Source organism: Protobothrops mucrosquamatus, unplaced genomic scaffold (genome assembly GCF_001527695.2).
Source record: "Protobothrops mucrosquamatus isolate PMUCROS unplaced genomic scaffold, P.Mucros_1.0 scaffold1341, whole genome shotgun sequence".
Classification (NCBI taxonomy): Eukaryota; Metazoa; Chordata; class Lepidosauria; order Squamata; family Viperidae; genus Protobothrops; species Protobothrops mucrosquamatus.
Window position 1 is genome coordinate 65,229 of NW_015387538.1, and position 6,524 is coordinate 71,752.

At 35.9% G+C, this 6,524-nt stretch overlaps 1 long non-coding RNA gene across 1 annotated transcript; it reads right to left on the bottom strand.

Moving 5' to 3' along the window:
- Positions 1 to 1,508: 1,508 nt before the first annotated feature.
- Positions 1,509 to 6,518, bottom strand: LOC107292439. Its single transcript, XR_001549000.1, has 4 exons — positions 6,438 to 6,518; positions 4,243 to 4,456; positions 2,927 to 2,976; positions 1,509 to 2,130 (listed from the first exon to the last, which is right to left on the bottom strand). It is a non-coding gene; the product is annotated as an uncharacterized LOC107292439 (long non-coding RNA).
- Between the last annotated feature and the right edge of the window lie 6 nt (positions 6,519 to 6,524).

Sequence of the window (6,524 nt, forward strand, 5' to 3'; positions counted from 1 at the left end):
GCGCTTCAAGGTGTTGACTATCATCTTTAAAGCGCACCATGGCATCGGACCTGGCTACCTCCGAGACCGCCTTCTGCCACAGATCACCTCTCACCGGCCGATACGCTCCCACAGAGCGGGTCTCCTCAGGGTGCCGTCAACCAGACAGTGCCGGTTGGCGACCCCCAGGGGGAGAGCCTTCTCTGTTGGAGCCCCCACCATCTGGAACGAGCTGCCCCCAGAGATCCAGTTGATTCCGGATCTCCCCTCCTTCCGCCGCGCCCTCAAGACATGGTTGTTTCAGCAGGCAGGACTGGCCTAGGGACATTTTAAATTGGTTTTTAATTAATTTTTAGAATAAGAATAGGCCTATTGGATATATCTTTTAATTGATTTTAAATTTTGTAGATTTGTATTGATTGTTCTGTTTTAATTGGCTGTAAGCCGCCCTGAGTCCACTAGGAGAAGGGCGGGATATAAATGCAATAAACTTGAACTTGAACTTGAACTATCAATTTCTTGGTAGAAGTGAATGGGTTTTTTAAAAGAGGTTTAATTAGCTCAATTTATGAACCTTAGAAGAACACTATAAAAAGTATGTCTATAGGAGGGTTAAAGGAGCTAGGAGACCATAAACAGCTAATAACATCAGCAGACGCTGCTCTGTTGACGCCACTGACTGATGAAATATTCTGCCATATCACAATTTTGCTATGAAAAGCACTAGTAGGCTTTAACAAGACCCCTGATTAAATCAGTTACTCTAAAATTCCTTTTTCTGAACTACTGATGACTCTGGCTCAATGTTTACACTTCCTTGTCTAAATGTTGTTTTGATTTAAAAATTTTGTTAAGTTCTTCAGCAGTGAAACTTAGCTTCTAGACAAAGAAAGCCTAAATTCTGCATTATCCAAGTATTACAAAGGCAGAAAATTGACAAGATGGGTTTCAAAACTGTTTCTTCTGATTGTGGAAATGGTATAAGAAATATTTTGTTTATTTTTATCCTGCTTTTATTAATATTATTATAATAAGTAACTCAAGGTGGTGAACATACCTAATACTCTTTCCTCTTCCCACAACACACTTGATTCTGTGCATGGCAAGTCTTTGGCTTTTCATGTCTTCATGTATACCATTCTAGCCATTAATAATTACAACTTGAGCTTAATTACAACATATGGCTGTGTATTTGTGTGGATTAAAGATGAAATTTTCAAGATTCTATTTAGTGTATCTGCTGTCTTTTTTGTGTCTCACGTAAAAGGTTTTCTTCTGTATTCTTTTGAAAACTATGTTTCTTTGAGAGCAGTGAAATTGACTAAATCAGGAGTGTTGATAGATTAAAACCGGAAGAATTGCTTTCTTTTAATTATTTTCATACTGCACAAAAAGTTCCCAAGACTTTAAGCAGGAAAACACTGAGGGAATGTCATTATGCATCAGGCTCAATCCGAAGATTTTCCAAACCCACAAGACTGGAATCTTTTTATTGGATCCAGAGAATCTTTTTTAATTTAGACACCAATATTTAACAGATTTGTATTTCCCAATTTAATTCTGAGTTGCGTAGGTATACAAACAACAGCATAAAACAATAAAATATTTATGATAAATATAAACATTAAAACATGCATGGTAAATAAGTTGACCATATTTTATGTAAAATATCTGCAGTACTCATACATGAGAAGTTACATTTGTGGGGAAATATGGAGTTGAAAATCTTCCCTGCCGTCTAAGTTAAGCCAGGGGATTTTTAACAAGTGACAATGAAATTCACCCCTTCTAAATTCTTTTACTGAACTGGGAAATCTAGGTTATGAGAAGTCATGTATGTCTGCAGCAGCAGATGCTCTCCCCAGTAGTCTGCATTCAGGGAAGATTGGAACTGAAATAACCTCTATTTTGAACCACCAAGGAGAGAGGGATTTCAAAACATCCAATGACTCTAAAGTCAATTTGAAAAGTGTTAGTCTGGGCAGCAACAGTTTGCTAAGATTGTTATGATGAATTCTTGAAAGCTGCTGCTGTTGAAAGGAATGGGAGATAGGTGTCCTATGTGCTTTATAGTGCTTACCTGAAAGTTGCAGAGATGGGCATTAGGAAAGTTGATGTAATTAGATCTTGATTTGATATAATAAAGCACTCCTTAGGATATTAAGTAAAAGAAAGTCATTACAATCATTGGATGCAGAATAGTTATGCCTGTTGTCTAATGTATAATCAAGCTTTTGAAATGGAAGATATCTTAGCAGATTTTGAGAACTCTAACTAAAAATACAGGTCTATGATGGGAAGGTCTTGACTGATTTCATTATGTCATTCATCCACCTAGAATGATTCTGGGAAAACAAAGCTTTCTGCTGCCATATTATTTGGGGGCATTACTTCCCCCACCCCCCTGCACAAAACAATACAACTATACTCGTTTTTTCATTTTGTTGAATCTGGTTTGTTTTAAAAATATGTCAAGCGTTCTGTCTTTTTTGAGTTCTAAACCACATTGACTTGTGTCAGTACTCAGTGACACCAAAGTAATTTGGTGATTACCCCTCTCCCCTCAAGCTGTATTTGTACGCATTTGTATGCTGCATATTTGCAAGATTGTAAGTGGTTTATGAATCATAAATCTATAAAATCTATAAAGCAAGCCACCCTAATAGATTACTAAAGCTATTAATAAGAATTGCTGTTATCTGTATTTGTTTTTATGATTTTGCAAAATGCCATCACAGTGGGGGAAATCTGACCTTGGGGTAAAGCTGTTCTAAAGTGAACAGACTACCACTTTATATCCAATCTTTTACCAAGATGTCTAGTTAAATAAACCCTTACATACACAATTATAGTTTCATTTTGACCTGTGGGGGTATGCTGGTTCAAATGCACAGGGCATTTCATAGCAACTGAAGTTCATAGTACAAGTAACAATAGATAGTCTTACGTGTTAGTGGTATCTTGTCCATCAATGTGATGACTCTTATGTAGCCCAAACTGCACTATTCATAAAGCAGAACAAAAACACATGGTAGGGTTAGGTATACCTACTTTACTGGCTTTCTACCTATTTCAAACCGTTAAGTCTTTTGTTGTAGTTTCTAAACACAGTAAAGATGCCTGTGATATTTTAATCCATATACCGTTACACAATTTCTGAGTCCTTCACACATTACATTAACCCATAATATATTTTATTTGGTTTTGAATTAATGTGCTCTGTGATCTCAGTCACTCTGGTTTATGAACGAGCTTCTGACTTAGCGTGATGTGTTAATCAGACTATTCTAACTTGCTTAGTAAATATTAGAATCAACTGTGGTTTAGAATGCTGTTTGTTTTTAAAGTGCCACAAACATCTTATTTTTGCTGCAAAGGAATTAGTATTTTATCTCCCCACACAAGGAGTGGCCCTTTATACAACTCCAATAATGCCTACTCAGCATGGCAAGTAGTGGTGAATTTTGCATACTGGGCCACAGGTTCAAACTAGAGCATCCTGTTCTAGATCTTCAGATTATGTCACAGATGTTGATAGCATTTACACAACATAGTTAAAATATTTACCCAAGGAACATTTATCATTCTCTTGTTTTTGGATAGTATTTTCAGTATCTTTTGGGGTCTGCATGGGCACCGTTTCCTTAAAAAAAAAATAACCAAAAAGACATGGTAGCTAAAGAATATCCCATCTCCACCCGAAGAGTGAACAAGAGGAATTACCTTGTTTGGAAATGGATGCTGTACCAGACTGGGAGATAAAATAACTTAATCTACAACAAGCCATTTTTAATATATATAATCTGAAGTCAAATCTGGGTTTGGGTGATATACTAAGCTAAACCATAATACCGTATAACTATTCCCAGTGTATGGTGTTAGTGCAATTGTTCCTTTAATTTTATTTCCAATTGGTGAGCGTGCTTTTTGCAGATAGAACCATTTACGTTGAGAGGCACGATTTTGGATACCGAGATAATGTCTGCGCAATCTGAACCCATTTATGGGAGGACACTCTCTTGCATTCCACGAGTCTTACTTCTAAGTCAACATGCATCAGAATGTATTATTATTATTATTGAAATTATCACCGGATGAATTTATAGACTAACCTTCGGATCTATTGCATTGTGCCACATAGAATTGAAAAGAGTGAAAAACTTCTCTACTAAAAACTTTGAGAACACTGCAAAAATTGAAAACTCTGTTCCTGACTAAGGAGATTAATACTGTAATCTGTATACTTCCAGTAAGCATACTCACCAGTCTTTTCCAGTCTGTATGAATTGACCGTCTTGTTCCATATGTATTTGTGTATTGCACAGTTAGCATCTCTTGCAGCATAAGTAGTTCAGTGGCTATTTCATCTGCACTCATCTTTTTCTATTCAACAGCAGATCTTAGCGCCCCCCATACTGTACCTCACTTTCTAGTGGAGTCAGCTCCTGAATATATTCTTGCTATAAATGTTTCTGTCCTAGAATGACATTTGTAAAGAAATCAATTAGTGCTTGCCATCCGCCTTTGACCTCATTTGCCTTTTGTAGATCTCTTCAATACTTGCACTTCTATATTCCTATTATAATTGTAAATTTTCCTGTGACTTACCTGAACTTTTAAAAGCATCTTTCCTTGTTTTTCACTGTGTTATAACATTCTTAAATTGAATGTATTTTTTTGTTCTGTCTTTTGCTTGATAGTTTGGCTGTCATATTTCCTTGCCCATGAGTTTTACCTTGTTACTTTTCCTTTCTATCAGGATGGCTTATTCTGAAAGTCACTGTCATTTTTTATGTTTTGAATTTTTTTTTTGCTTTAGTTTTGATAACATCTTCTCAGGTTCTTTTTCACCTAAATTAAACCTACTCAAATTGCTCTTTGCAATGATCTTAAATTCCATCTGTATGACAAATCTTTATTATCAACATTTCAATTTGTTCCATAATATCAACTTGAAAGTGTCATAACTGACTGAACTTCATTTTTTCTTTTTCTAATTCCTATCATGTAGTTAATCTGAATCTGATCTCATTTGTCCAATGATGTTTGCCTGTGAAATTTGTGAAAAATTGCTAAAAATAAACAATTTTTCTTGCAAAACTCTACCAACCAACCACTGCAATTACCCAGTCCAAATCTTACAGTAATTCCAGGTTTCATCTTTTCAATTTTCACCTTTCCTTCCAATCACCCATTATTGCAGAGGATGTAGGAAACTGCCCCTCCTGTTTGGATGATAGGCAGCTACCACCCCTCCCCTCCTTTTTTCCCCTTTTGAGTATTACTCTAAATTTTGTAGAATTCAGAAGGCAAATTCTAACTTCTTTGGAGGGCAGACTGTCATTTTACCCTAGTGCGCACATGCTACAACTTTGAGGTCATAGATCTAGCCAGATACATTTTCTAGCCAGCAAATCAAAAAAGCTATTTAGGTGCTGAATCCAACTTCCTTAAGGATTTTAGTTGATTTATAAAATTTTCATTCGTTGTATATAAAAAATAATGTGGAAAAATTTTGCTCTTGGGAAAGATTCTAATGGGGCCCCTCAGCAAAGACTCAATTTACTAGATGTTTTAGATAGCTCTGTTGTGCCTACAAAACACCTATAAGTTGTTGCAGATTCTTTGAGCAGTTCATAAATCAACAAGTTAAAAATTGCAATTAGAATACATCTTGAATGATAAGGATGTATTCTGATTCTATAGGGACATGACAAAGCGTATGCAGATGGAGAAGATAATCCACAAAACATGTTAAGCATTAAAATAAATGAACCGCTTTTAGTACACATGCATTATTCACTAAAATCATGCCAAAATGACAACATTCATAACCAAAATGAATAAGCAAATTATTTAATATTAATGGCAATATTTATAATAAAAGTTCTCCCAGGATTGCAACCAATTATTTAAAAAATATAGACATCCTCCAGAAATAAAATCAAGTCAACAAAATATAATCCAGTTCTTCAACATGTGAAGGTTCCATCTACCATTCCACTTTGAAAGTTTTTCTCCTAAAAAGAAAAAACAGCATTGCCTGACTTTGTTAGTGAAGTCAGAAAGGCACTATCTTTGAAAGAAGAGCTATAAATGGAGGCATCTTCTCCACAAAATTAGACTTTTCATTAAATAAGCATTATTGACATGTTTTTATTTAAAAGTCTCTCTCTACTTCTTTACTATGCATTTACAATATGTTATTCTGACAGTGCATTGATAATATGTCTATTCCCTAAGGCAAAGGCGGAATTATAATCTTAGGTTTTGAGCATGTCCAAGCCTAGAAAGAAAGTGAGAAACGTAATTTACCCCAGTGAAACCAACTGCAATTATACAGTTACGCATCATTCGGTACAAATTCACATTGCAACATGCTAAAACAGCAACAATTCTTTCGCCCGGGGAGGAAAACAAGAGTTCACGTCCGAGATATACGAATCTTTCCCGCCTACCATATCTCAGCATATTTACTTGCTCGGTTCCTTTTGCGCGCGTTGCAGATTCTCCGAGGACCATCCCGCTGACCGCACCTGGGTTAT